Below are 13,949 nucleotides of genomic sequence, written 5' to 3'. Positions count from 1 at the left end.
ATTCTCGTGTTACGCAGCACGTTTGAGCTTCAGCAAGAACCAATGAGGTTCATTCTCGTGTTACGCAGCACGTTTGAGCTCCAGCGAGAACCAATGAGGTTCATTCTCGTGTTACGCAGCACGTTTGAGCTCCAGCGAGAACCAATGAGGTTCATTCTCGTGTTACGCAGCACGTTTGAGCTTCAGCGAGAACCAATGAGGTTCTTTCTCGTGTTACGCAGCACGTTTGAGCTCCAGCGAGAACCAATGAGGTTCATTCTCGTGTTACGCAGCACGTTTGAGCTCCAGCGAGAACCAATGAGGTTCTTTCTCGTGTTACGCAGCACGTTTGAGCTCCAGCAACGAGTTTGTTCTCAAGCGTCAAGCCAGATCGGTTGAATTTATTTTTGCTAATCAACGTTTATATCTGAATGAAAGCCTGCATATGTTTATCATATAAAGCGATCGTGGCTCTTTAAGAAAAAATATTTATGAACCATTTGAAGCATCAAAGTGTCAGATGTGTAGCTGTCCACTGAGAGACATAAATGACTCGGATTTTATCAAAAAAATATCTTCATTTGTGTTCTGAAGATAAATGAAAGTTTTACAGGTTTTGAACAGCAACGTGAATTGCAACGGTTATTTTATTGTTCATTGTATGAGCTAAATATTTTTCAGATAAATTCTACTGAAAGTGAAAAGACCATTGATTAACTGAAGTGCTGAAGCCTTGAATCAACACTTCTTTCAAGAGCTTCAGTCAAAACCTAAAGACTGCACAGTGTGTGCAGACAAAACAATCCTGATGAGATTTAGTTCAAGCTTTTACATAGATCATTTGTGCCAACTGGATGCCACTGAAAGTAGCAACTACTCCATTATCAAGCTATTAGATATTTTTCATCTATATTAATGTTTAGAATATGCATCCTCCATGTAAAATATGGATTCACTCTGAAAAGATGCATTCACCTACTCATCTGATCTCAGCATATGCATTTATTAACTGAACACTCATTTTTCATCAACTGCATGCAGTCCTGCTGCCACATGGAAAGTTGTTTTTCTTCAGAGCATTGGGTTTTTTTCTCACTCCTTTCCAACCGTTCTCAGCCGCCCCTATTAGACCACACAGTTGCCATGGAGATGGCACAGTCTGCCCACTTTCACTTTGCGTCTTGGATGGCTTGCTTCTTCAGTAATCCAGTTACAGCACATGACAGCATTCTGTCTGAACCAAGCCAAAGACAGTCAGTAAAGAGTCATTGCACTAATGAATAGCTCATGGCTCGGATCAGGATGTAAGGAATGCTCAAAACCTGCACAAAACCGCTGCCATCCTCCCTTAATTTCTTCCCTTGCTGTCCCCAAGGCCCATATGGCTTCGATCACAATAGGGACATCAGAGGTATTGCACCAAATCTAAACAGACATCGCTTTGTACAGGGTCATTTATTCCTATGGGGTCTTATGTATTTTTTGATGCATGAAAAAGTAAGACAGGCATACAAGGATAAAGGTATCTGGAGGATATAGATTTATTTTTTGCTGAAAATGGAGCTATGGTTGTATATAGAAAATGATAATAAGTGACAAAAGACTGCTTCAAAGTTTTACAAGGTTTTCTAGATCACTTTCAAAAGACAAGGGAGAAAAATGTAATGAAGCCAACAAAAACCCTGCATTTCTCATTCAATGAAAGGCACAGAATTTCAACAGTAGCACATGATTAACATTGCATTAACTCATCACAATAAGATAAGAAATGTTCAACGTTTTATGTTATAGAAGATTCAACTCATTTATAATTCAGTTTAAAGTAATTTAGGTTGAATGACTAAAACATTCAAGTTGATTGCAGCAAAATAAATGTACAGGGATAAGCAACTTTGCAGCTTTATTTCAACTAAATTTCAGAGTATTAAGCCTAGTTCAGACTGCACGATTTTCAAACTCGTCGGGTCACTGCTCTTTTCACACTGCATGACTATCTGGGGTATCATTCAGTCACTGACAGAGGAGTTCACACTGCATGACTGAACAAGAGGAAGAATCGCCGACAACTCTCTCTCTCTCCGGTGCGCAAACTACGTTTCCCAAACACACGTGCGATGTGACGAGCAAACAACGCGAGATCACACGTGCGGCAGACCGGAGTTCTCGGGCGAGACTTGGAATTGTTATTAAAAAGGATAAACTGCACAAAGTTTGCTTCAAATTGTATGTGCGCTGATTTGTGGAGAAAAAGAAAAAAGATTATGGCGGAAGACATTGTTGGAGAGACAGAGGGAGCCAGGATTGTGTTCTGCAAAGACAGTTTGAGGTAAATAAATAACTTTGTAATGTGCTGCTGCTGTGGCTGGATGTGCAAATGTTTGTGCTTTGTTTCTGTTTGATAGAATTGTAAATATATCTATTAAAATACTGAAATTCTGCTCTATAACTCCTCCCTGAACCTCCTGCTCCCCTGTATCTCACTCTTTCATTGGCTATCGGTCATCGCCGATGTAATTTTCAGTCAGAACGCAGTTCACACAGCAGGAGTTTGAATCGCTGACAGGTCCAGATATTTAGCATGCCAAATATCTCACCGGCGTCGGCAACTCGTCGGCGATTCTCTCTGATCGCGTCTTTGATCATTCATACTGCGTGATTGTCACTCGCGTGCACGAGCACCGATTTGCCTGTGATCTCGGGCATTTGTCGGCGATTTCGCAAAACCTGTCGGCGACTCAAAATCGGGGCAAAAATCGGGCAGTGTGAACTAGGCTTAAGTAGACTGTTAGTAGATTAAAGCAGCACTTTTGCTCTCGGGGTCCCTCTACAGTTGGGAAACAATAATGTCATCAACTACTGTCGTAAGCTCTGTCATCCTACAACAGGGGATGCCATCGCGCGTGCATTTGTTGATATGACAACCCTGATAGCCCTGAACTAGTAATGCGCGGGTCGTGTCATAACCCGCGGACCCCGTATGTCTGTTTAATGGTCGCGGGTGCGGGCCGGGTTGTAAAAATATATACAGTGGTGTGGGGCGGGCCAAATAACTTCATAAAAGCGGGTTGGTGCAGCACTAACAGTTCCCCTGAACACTGCAGGAGGAGTTTACATGCAGGTGTTCTTCTGGCGTGGCGTGTGAAATGTCTTCATCCCAGGTAAAGTCAGTGGCATATGTTTCAGCATGTCATATGAATATAATTTCATGGGTTTTATTTTTTTCAAATGCCAAATAATCGCGATGCTCACGTTTACAAGCTCCGTTTTACAGAATCTATATGATACTTCAATTCAATGTTTGAGTGGTAGGTAATCACCATAACAAGCAGGACAGCATCGGTCGGGCACGCCTCCTTCAGCTCACGCCGACGAGCAAACGCTGGTCACATGTTGATCCTCGTCCTGCCTTTAATCCCATCACTTTTTCGTTTCCTCTTATTGCTTTCCTCCAACAAAACCTTTTCTTTCTTATTTGTCTGTGCTGCTTCAGACATGACTATATTATCCGACGAACAAAGTTGGGCTCGCACGTCCGAATGTAAGGAAGTGTGGGTGTTGGTGTAAGTGACGTATATGCCGTAAAGCAGTTGAATTTTGTAGTTCTTTTTGTTCTCAGGTTACTACCCGAAACTCGAAGTTTAAAATTATGATTAAAAACGATACAGACCCCATCAAGCTTTGGCAGACGTGTCATTCAACCTATTGTAAGTCGATGCATCATCACAAGAGTCTTGAAAACATATTACGAAGGTTGAAAAGTTACCTAGTGCTGCTTTAAGTTGACCTGTAGTTGCAAAGTTGCTTCTAGTCAGTAGAATGCCTGCTGGGGAGCATCAAAATAAAGTGCTGTTTTTTATTAAGCAGACAGTCTAGCAAAACTGCAATGAGAGTTAGTCGAGAGTTGCAAAGTTACTTATTTTAGAATGTCTAAAGTGGACCATCGAAATGAAGCGTTACCTGATATTATGCTGTAAAACATTTTTCAGCTCATGTCAGTTCAATGTCGATTCAATTCAATACACTGTAAAAAATTATTTAGAAAAAAAGTTACCTGGTTGCCTTAAAATGTTGAGTTCATTGAAATAAAAATGTTGAGTTAATACAATGAACATTTTTTGAGATTCGACAACCTTTATTAAAATATTATAATAAGATTTTGTAAGCATATTGGTTAATTGTGTGTGTTTTATTTCTGATGACGCAGTGAAACATGCCAAATAGTGCTATTTTCATGATTTATCACGTTCAGATACAAGAATATTTTGAGTTTCTATTTATTAAACTTTAATTTCAATAAACTCAAAATTTTAAGGCAATGAGGTTACTTACCTTTTTAAGTTAAACCAACAAAAACCAACCACATTTTTTTACAGTGTAGTGTTGATGTTGCATCAATTATAAAATGCAATTCAGCAATAAAGCAGATCGACAGAAGACATTAGCGTCATCATCCAACTCTATTGAGTTAGTGATAGTGTCAGTGCAGTCAAAGCAACTGGACTTATTGTTTTTGATGTATATTGGAGGCGTTTTGTCCCTCATCCTAGTGGCTTCATCAGTTTGATTATGGGGAACCTCTAATCCCCGATGTTCTATGTCAAGGGACCAATGTAAGAAAAGTTCAGCACTAACTAAAGTGTCTTAATTAATCTCAAGGCAGCCCTTGGAGGGCTAAATATGTTGCCAATGCCATTTTACACTCTGACTGACCTGAGAACTGCTGATTAATGCTGCTGAGCCTTAGAGGTCAAGTCAGCTGCTTGGATCTCCAAGGTAATAGATGCAAACCCTGTTTCGCTAATCCTCTGCTATTACAGAGAATATTGAATATGGATCTGCATAACAAAATTACTTTCCCTTTTTTTAATTTTAAAAACCTTGGGCAGCAGCGTCTATTGTGAGAAACGCTTAAAATGCAGGAGATATTCCCCTAAGTGCACAAGGACACTAATGAATGTTAAGACTCCCAAATTGTTTTTCCTCCCTGTACTGAAGAACTGATAAGCTGGTCATTGGATAATAGGGGCCTTTAGGTAAGAAATGTGTAGAAACCATCATGAGAGCTTTCATCCATATCCCAAAGCCTCTTATTTTTTTTTTATTTTGAGAGCAATTAATTATGTCACATATTCTAATATCTTAGAATTTCTCAACAAAGATTCTTGAACTCAAGCAATTGACTCACACTTGTAACAGGTACGCCAGTATAACAGAGGCCAGCTAGTGAGAGCTGTATGAGTAAACCTCACATCCCATGACCTCAAGAGGTGCGCTAACAACTGACACTAGTATCTTTAGCCTTCTTTTTAGCATGCCTGACTCCCATGCTGGAGGCTCGAAACCGGCTCGGAGTGGAGCGAGTATATATATATTCGGAGGGGTTACATTGGTGCCGTGACCGGATGCGAGTGAGGTTTGGGGGGGTGAGTTTCATTTACTCCAGCTAGTGAGAGCTGTGCAGGTAAACATCGCTCCCCTGACCTTAAGATGTGCACTAGAGGCTGCAGTCTACAGTGCCCTTGTTAGCGCGTACACCGCCCATGCCAGGATTGCTGGGTTTGGGTTTGAATCCCGCTCATAAATCCTAAATTATGAGGGTTGGTTCTGACCCCTCTTAGGATGGCTTGATCCTTGCTGGAGGACATTAAAACAATATTTTTATTTTTGTTAAGGGGGGTTAAAGAAAGTAGTCTACCCATAATATGAAGCTTTACCTGCAACAATGATGATTCATTTCTAGCTCTGACTGATTTTAAAGGGCCTCTATTATGCTATTTTAAAGGCTGCTAATTTTTAGACTGTCCAACAACACCTGATGGATGAATCAGTTTCTCTAAATCCCTCCTTTACGTGAGCTACTCTACTCTGATTGGTCAGATGGCCCAGTCTGTTGTGATTGGTCTAACGCTTACAGTGCATGTCAGAAACAAACGCCCATTACCATAAACTTCAGGTCTGGAGGCGTTACAAAGCTCAGTGATTGTACACACTGCAAAGCCAGCAATCATGCCGTCGATTTTTCGATATCAACCTGAGTGCAAGTCCGATGAAGAAACATTTAAAGAACTAGTCAACCCGAACCTCCATCGCAAGGATGACTTGAGCAGGACGTTTCTCAGTGATCAAAACTCAGTTTGAGGTTCATTATGAGATGTTGCAGCTGTAATTCCTCACCATCAGCATTAACAAGAGTACGTCCATCAACAAACCCATGTGTGTATTTATCACTTATTGTGGTGCACGTGCGGGAACCGTATCAATAACAGCGCATACGTTAGCCCAGCACTAACATGACTGACTGATGGGACATTAACACTAGAAGTCCCAGAGATTTGTAACCCTCCTTTAGCCAAGTGGATGCTAACTGGCTAGTCTTTTGGCTATCATTAGCATCAATTCATGTGTAAATATGGTCATTACCTGAGCAATCTGCAGGGGGGTTGGGGGTGTGTGTGTGAATGGTTGCTGGTGGCTTGTTTGTATGTGTGGGGGAGGGAGGGCTGCTATAAGCAGAGAACTTGATTGACCATGTCTCACATGGGCATGGGCAGAAATGTTACCATGGGCAATTTCTTCACATCGCTGTCACTTGCGCATAAACTTCTTAGCCGGAAAACCACCATCCTCGGCACAGTCAACAAGATTTGCCTGGAAACCCCTCAATCCGCTAGACACACAGATCGCAATGAATTCACCACTCAGGTATCTTGAAGGTCTTTTGTGGTTCTATGTTTATGTGTTTCTAATTTTACGCTGACGGCGTATGCGCCAAACAGAAGAAGACTGTCTACATTCTTAGCAGCATGCACAGCATGTTTTAGACTGATGATACCACCAAAAGGAAGCCAAACACTCTCACCCTTTACAACACCACAAAGTGCGCGTGGATGTGATGGACCAGATTGTGCGGGAGTACACTGTCCGCACAGGGACACGGCGCAGACCAGTTGCCGTGTTCTATAACATGATTGACATGGCTGCACTGAATGCACATGTGCTGTATCAAGCATGCACCGGAAGGGCGGAAAGATGGGTGGACTTCCTGGTGGAGCTTGCAAGAGAGTTGGCTAACTCTCATATGTGTGCGAAGAAGGCAAGAAAAGAACAATTGCTTCGGACACAACCCTCCACACCTAGCCCTGGAAAAAGAGCCATGTGTCAGGTCAAACACCAATGCAAGAACAATCATGCCACTGCGCGATGTGTTCACTGCTACAGATTCACATGTGGTAAATGCAGACGGGAGATACCATGGCAGTGCCAGGATTGTGAGTGATTGCTGGAACGTACTCACTCACTTTTTAATATTATTTGTAAATATGTGTGCAAATGGTTTACATTTACATTTATGCATTTAGCAGACGCTTTTATCCAAAGCGGCTTACAACTCAGGAGTACAGGAAGCGATCCGTCAAGAAGAGGCAGAAAACACAAAACGTGCACTAAATACCAAAATTTGTATACCGCTCAGAGTAGAAAAAACCAGAGAAGGGAATAAGAAAAGAGAAATAGAGGGGAGGGTTTTTTTTGTTTATTTTTTTATGTAAGATTAAGTGCTCATGGAAGAGATGAGTTTTTACCTGTCTTTTGAATGAAGCGAGTGATTCTGTCGTGTGGATGGAGGACGGAAGATCATTCCACCAACCAGGAACAATGAAAGAAAAAGTCCTGGAGAGGGATTTCATGCCTCTCTGTGATGGTACCACAAGCCTCCGCTCATTAGCTGAGCGAAGGCTTCTGGTGGGGGTGTAGACTCGTAGGAGTGAGTCGAAGTATGCGGGTGCTGAGCTTGTGGAAGATCCATAAGCAAGAGTCAGAGCTTTGAATTTTGGCTACCACAGCGAGTGGTAGCCAATGCAGAGAGATGAATAGAGGTGTGACATGAGCCCTTTTGGGCTCATTGAAGACAAGACGTGCCGCAGCATTCTGGATCATTTGCAGCGGTTTGATTGCACAAGATGGAAGTCCAGCTAGAAGCGCATTGCAATAGTCAAGTCTAGAAATGACCAGGGCTTGGACAAGAAGCTGTGTTGCATGCTCCGTAAGGAACGGTCTGATTTTCCTGATGTTGTGCAATGCAAACCTGCATGACCGAGCCGTCTATGAGATGTGGTCTTTGAAGGACAGCTGGTCATCAAATATTACTCCAAGCTTTCTGACCGACTTTGAAGGGGTAATCAATGATGAACCTAGCTGGATGGTAAAATCGTGTTGTATGAAATGGTTGGTTTCTTTATTGGTTTCTTTATTTTATTGTACTATTTTTATCAATAAATCTCAGCAACAAAGGAAAAAAAAAAACATGTGTGTTGATTTCTCCCTAAGATGGCTCCCTAAGATTCAAGTTTCTCTGAAGTGGCTCAGCATGGCCCCACATTGTTTACATAACAAAAGCAACTGTTCACAGGTGATTAAGGATATTAGTCTAAAGCCTTCCAGCCCATCGGCTGTCCTGCGGGTTTTATAGGTAGAAAAGCCAAATGGCTGCTCTCTGGGACTTCTAGTGTTAAAGTTTGCAAAACAAATCTCGCTCCATCCTTTATCTTTACTCAAAGTAGTAAGAACGACAGACAATCTACATTAATAGACACAGTTTTAGGTAATAGTGGCCAACAGATGAGCAGATGTATTTCAGCAAGACAGTGAGTTAGCCGGTTAGCTAGAAACGTACACAATATAAAACACAAAACTACGTATTTTGAACACCCAGTAGAAAATATGCACATCAACAATAATACATACTTACAGGTTGTGACAGGTCGAGAAAGATGGCCCAGGTAAACTGGTACTGACCCATCTTTAAAGAGCAAGTGTTTCGCGAATCCAGCATTGAACTCTAAAAGAGAAAAAAATGGTCGTCAGTAAAATGGCGTATTTGGGGGCTGGTCAAGTTGATCGCAGACAGACAATGTACAACATAGTCATTATGCATTTCTAGTTATGTAGAATTGTCACACAGTAAGATTCAAACAAAAAAACGATGTGTTAGGGCGGTTCAGAGTTGATTCTTTCTTTTCGGAGACAACTTTATTTACAACTTTGCAGAATGTTTTACATTTGCAAACAGCTATATTACACACACCATGAAAGGGTATATTCAGAAACCATAATGGGGCACTTTAAATAATAATTTTGGTCACCACTGAAATGGATCATACCATTACCATTACCTGAGCTGTTGAATTAAAATGCTATATAACAGTGCTCATTCAGGGATGTGCATTTATTGCATGGATGAATCAAATAATGCCTTTAAAATGCATATACACGGTTCAGTTGAATGATAACATTTGTCCTCTTTAATGTTGTTAAACTGAATGTGCGAAGCAAACTGTCTGCTGAAAATATCCATAACTTAACAACAGCACTGTAATAGGAGCGCAAAGTTTACCTGTCAATCTATTACCTTGGGAAAGTTGTGTTTGTTGCGTTTATGCCTAAACTCTCTGATCCCCCTGTAGGCCGTTGTGTTATTCTCACTCTGGATATAATAGCATTTTTTAATGTGATGGCTTTGACTTTACATTGCAGCCTGTGTATATGGCAAAGATTGTCTTAAAGGTGCACTATGCAGCTTTCGTCCACTGGAGGGCGCCTATTCAAACCAAATCGTAGTTTGATGACGCAAAATGTGAGCGCAGCATCTTGGGAGATGTGGTCTTCTCATCACAGCCAGTGGAAAATAGGACTCGGGCAGAAATCACGTTCATGCATGCGGTTATTAACGTTACTGTAGTCTAAAGCAGAGCAGGAACGAGTGTTATGGACCTGAGCACAGCTGCTGGAGCGATTGTTAAACAAATACCCGTCTCGCGAATACCGGGACTTTTATTATGACGGGACGGGACACATTCGCTGGGCGCCTGCACAGATCCGCTCTTCCGGTTATGATTTTGAGGTAATGCTGCTCTGTTTATCATATTAGATACATTTAAGTGTGTTGTAAATGATGTCATGACTTTACTCCGTGCGTTCACTTGTTCACACTGCTAAGAGTAAAGCGTTCCTGCGAAATAAAAGCCGAAACCGAGGCTAGCGCAGATATGACGCAATTGACAGGCGACTCCCTCAAATGCAATGCTGAAACGTCCCTGTCCTTAGTTAAAATAGCAATTTTCTCACAATTTACAAATAGTTGGAAACTTCTGGGATATTGTAGGTACTCAACTGAACAAAATATATAACACCGGCCTAGTGGTTTTTGGATATTTTACTGCAAAAATACTACATAGTTCACCTTTAAGGACATGTATGTGAAACGCAGATATTTAGGAAAGAGCATCGGTAAAATTATATGCCATTTAGTGGTTTAGAGGAGAATAATGTCAAATGTGTCTTTTACTCCGCTGTGCCTTTAGCCCCGTTGTACCCTACAATCACAACAACTAATGACTAAACCTAAAAGTTTCCACTCAAGTTCAAAAGGATGATCTGAAATGTGTTAAGAAGGTCAAGTGACAGATCTTACTTTATGGGAGTGTAAGGGGTTTGTTTGTGGTTAGAACGACAGACCCAGCAAACGTTTTTTGAGCCCTCGCTCAGGAGCTGTGGTGTGACAGGCATCCAAATCACTGCTCACATCTGTGAAGGCCAAGCATTTGATTGAATCTAAAAGCTACGCCTGAGGCTATGTCACAGGTTTGGGACAGCGAAGGACTCTATCAAAGGTCCTCAGCCAGGTCATTACACCAGACAGAGCTGCAGTTCATTCAAAATCACAACAAAATCATATTTCAGAATGCTGACAGTCACACTTCATTTAAACTGTATATCTCTGTTTTTGATTTAAAGGCTTATCAGGTACAGGGATTTTGTCTTTGTCAAATGAACAAATAAATAAGACACATTTTAGGTTACCTCACAGGCACAGAGCTCTTTAACTCTATTGAGTGTCTTTTGGGATTACGATTCAAGAATTGCCCCCACGGTTCTGTTGAGTGATTACACGACGGAATGGATTGACCAAGGAGAAGTAGATAGGGTCAGTTGTTGCCTCTTTTGAGATCAAATGGTGGGATATGCTTTTGGTGTTAAAGGGTGACTCCCTCACATGGCTCAGACCTTCTAATGCTGCTATAAGCCCTCAAAGCACAGTCTTAATCTCCTTAGCTCTTCATGTGAGACGCTCAAACACAGAGCCAGCCAGGGTGTTGAGAAGATACAGTACAAGCACAGAGAAATGACAGCCAGAGGCTAACTCATTCCCAATGAGAGTCAAGCAGAGAACCTAAAGCAGTTACATGAAGGAGAAAAAAATAATATCACACAGTTCTTATATCTAGCCCCCTGCTAACTTTATCCCTGCTAATAGGAAACATTTGTTTTGTTTTTATCTTGTCATAGTTTGCCATTTAACAAGTACAATAAAGAACTGCAGGTCACCAAGTCTGTATGGATCTTGTATTCAGTCTGTTCATTTATGCCTAGTTCTTCAGACATTTTTTGTTAATAATGCGGCTTTTTTAACCCATAATCCCATGTATATCAGCATGGTCAAAGCCTTCAAAATAGCAGCACTATTAAGACACTAAAAGGTACCCCTAGGCGATGCTATATTGATGAACTTAGGAACTGTTTTGGTGTCAAGAGACTGGTGTGAAGGGCATGGAAAATGAATCTTCAAAAAATTATGCACTAGGGGTAAACTTTTGTCATTCCAACATACACTATATTACCAAACGTTTTAGGACTTCTGCCTTTGCATGCACATGAACTGAAAAACAACCCCACCCCATAATCCCCCTTTACACTTGGCACAATGCAGTCAGGCAAGTACCGTTCTCCTGGTAACCACCAAACCCAGACTCGTCCATTGGATCACCAGACAAGCGTGATTGGTCAGTCCAGAGGACACGTCTCACTGCTCTAGAGTCCAGTGGCGGCGTGCTTTACTCCACTGCATCACCCACTTTGCATTGCATTTGATGATGTAAGGCTTGGATGAGCTGCTCGGCCATGGAAGCCCATTCCATAAAGCTCTCTATGCTGTTCTTGAGCTAATCTGAAGGCCACACAAAGTTTGGAGGTCTCTAGATATTGAAAGTTGGCGACTTCTGAGCACTGTGACCCTCAGCATGCGCTGACCCCACTCTGTGATTTTACATGGCCTACCACTTTGTGGCTGAGTTGCTGCAACTGTTGCTGTTTAGATTTAAATAGGCAAATGATTAAGAGTCTATGATTGGATCATTATTGCAGTGATTATTATGATTCTAGCATGTTATATGTTTGGCAACAGTTATTCTAACCCGAACTAATGGAGTGAGTAGCTTTTAATTTCTTACCCAGTCAACAATTTGATCTCACACTCATCTCACCATGAGCTCCCAGGATACACAAGATGTGGTCATGATGTGAGGTCACGGTGAGCTAAAAGTGTAACCTCACAGTGCACTAATATATGGTCAATACGAGGTCACAGTGCACTCACTGTGTGCTCATACTGTGAGCTCCCTGGATACACATGATGTGGTCACGATGTGAGGTCACGGTGAGCTAAAAGTGTAACCTCACAGCGCAGCTTCACTGGGTAAACAAACATGTAGGAAGACACATCATGGCCATATTCCAGGATGACAATGTCAAGATTCATCAGCTCATATTGTGAAAGAATGGTGGTGAATTGGCACATCTGAGTCCAGACCTTAAACTCATTGAAAGTCTTTGGGATGTGCTGGAGGAGACTTTACAGAGTGCTGGACTCTTGCACATGATCGACCAAAAATTAATGAACCTCTTGATGGAAATAACAAAAGTGAACGAGCTATGCCTGATTGAAGTCAATAGAGTCAGCTTCTTTTTTTTTTTTTTTTTTTTTTTGTGAAGGTTTTTTTGAAAAAACACCAAATTTGGCACACATCAAGTCAAAACCAAATATCTATAGGAAAAATATATATTCAACTTTTTTTCTCATGATACCACAATTGTTTAATTAACATTAATGAGACAGACAGCCTTGTGTTTTATAATGTTACACATCAGATGTGTTTCCACAACAGTTTTCAGTTAAAACCAAGCATTCAGTTAACACATTACAGATGATGTTTGCATGACTACTCGCCATGACAGATATTTTTAAGATACTGTAACTCTGTGTATGTGTGTATATCAGGATCATGTCTTTGTGCGCTCGCATCGGAGTTATCAGTCAGCGTGAATGAGATCGTTTTTATGGACTAAATGGTACTCCTCTCTGAAAACGTACAAATATATCAAAATTATGCTAGACGAGGGCTTAATGAACTAATTCTAAATGTTTCACTTTGTTTGCCTAGCTCAGTTATCCTATGTGCATTCTGACTACTTGTGCCAGCACGGGACACATATTTTAACATCCAAATTAATCCAATTCAGTATTCTGACTGAAAATTAGCTGGAGTGTTGTAAAGCCACTGCTGGGTTGTTGCGTCAGAGGGATGGCGGGCAGGATAGGGGTGTGTTGTTTCAGCAGTCAGTGAGATTGACCCAGCCACAAACCCAATGGCTGTGTATCACAAAAACTACCCAACCATGGATAAAATAACCCAACAAAAGACCCACAGGCTCAAACCAGAGTTAGGGTATAAAAAAGAACCCAACCCGAGTGTAGTTCTAGCAAAGGGGGTTAGAAAATATCTATAAAATCATTACTACATTTAAAAATGCATGCAAATAATTAAATGTGTCTTGATCTGACGCATAAGGCAAACAACTGAAAGCGATTGAGAGTAGTTTGTGCATAAAGTGACGCCCCGAGGGACCTTAAGCATTTTAAATGTAAAGCTTAAGGCAATTGACCAGGCTTCAGTTTTTGCGCTCGTGAGTGCGGGTTGTTCATATGCCGCTCCATGTGTGGTGCTGTGTGTTTTTGAAGTACCATGCATATAACATCTTGGCTTGGCATGGTTCCTCAATCATTCCACTGAGGGCCCTTTTGAATCGAATAAAGTTCTAAAGGCATCTGCATGCTTGCGCAGAGAAATTTAAAGAGT

General features: G+C 41.3%; 1 protein-coding gene across 1 annotated transcript in view; it reads right to left on the bottom strand.

Annotated features, from left to right (window-relative positions):
* Window positions 1-13,949, bottom strand: part of LOC137090945 (leucine-rich repeat and fibronectin type-III domain-containing protein 2) — a 481,236-nt gene that overhangs the window by 369,350 nt on the left and 97,937 nt on the right. Inside the window, exon 3 of the mRNA XM_067454960.1 lies at window positions 8,726-8,815. The gene's annotated coding sequence lies outside the window, so the exon portion shown is untranslated. The remainder of the gene's footprint in view (window positions 1-8,725; window positions 8,816-13,949) is intronic.

This window comes from Pseudorasbora parva, chromosome 10 (genome assembly GCF_024679245.1).
Source record: "Pseudorasbora parva isolate DD20220531a chromosome 10, ASM2467924v1, whole genome shotgun sequence".
Lineage (NCBI taxonomy): Eukaryota > Metazoa > Chordata > Actinopteri > Cypriniformes > Gobionidae > Pseudorasbora > Pseudorasbora parva.
Note: the sequence above shows the minus strand (reverse complement) of the source record. Positions and strands in the feature narration are given on the sequence as shown.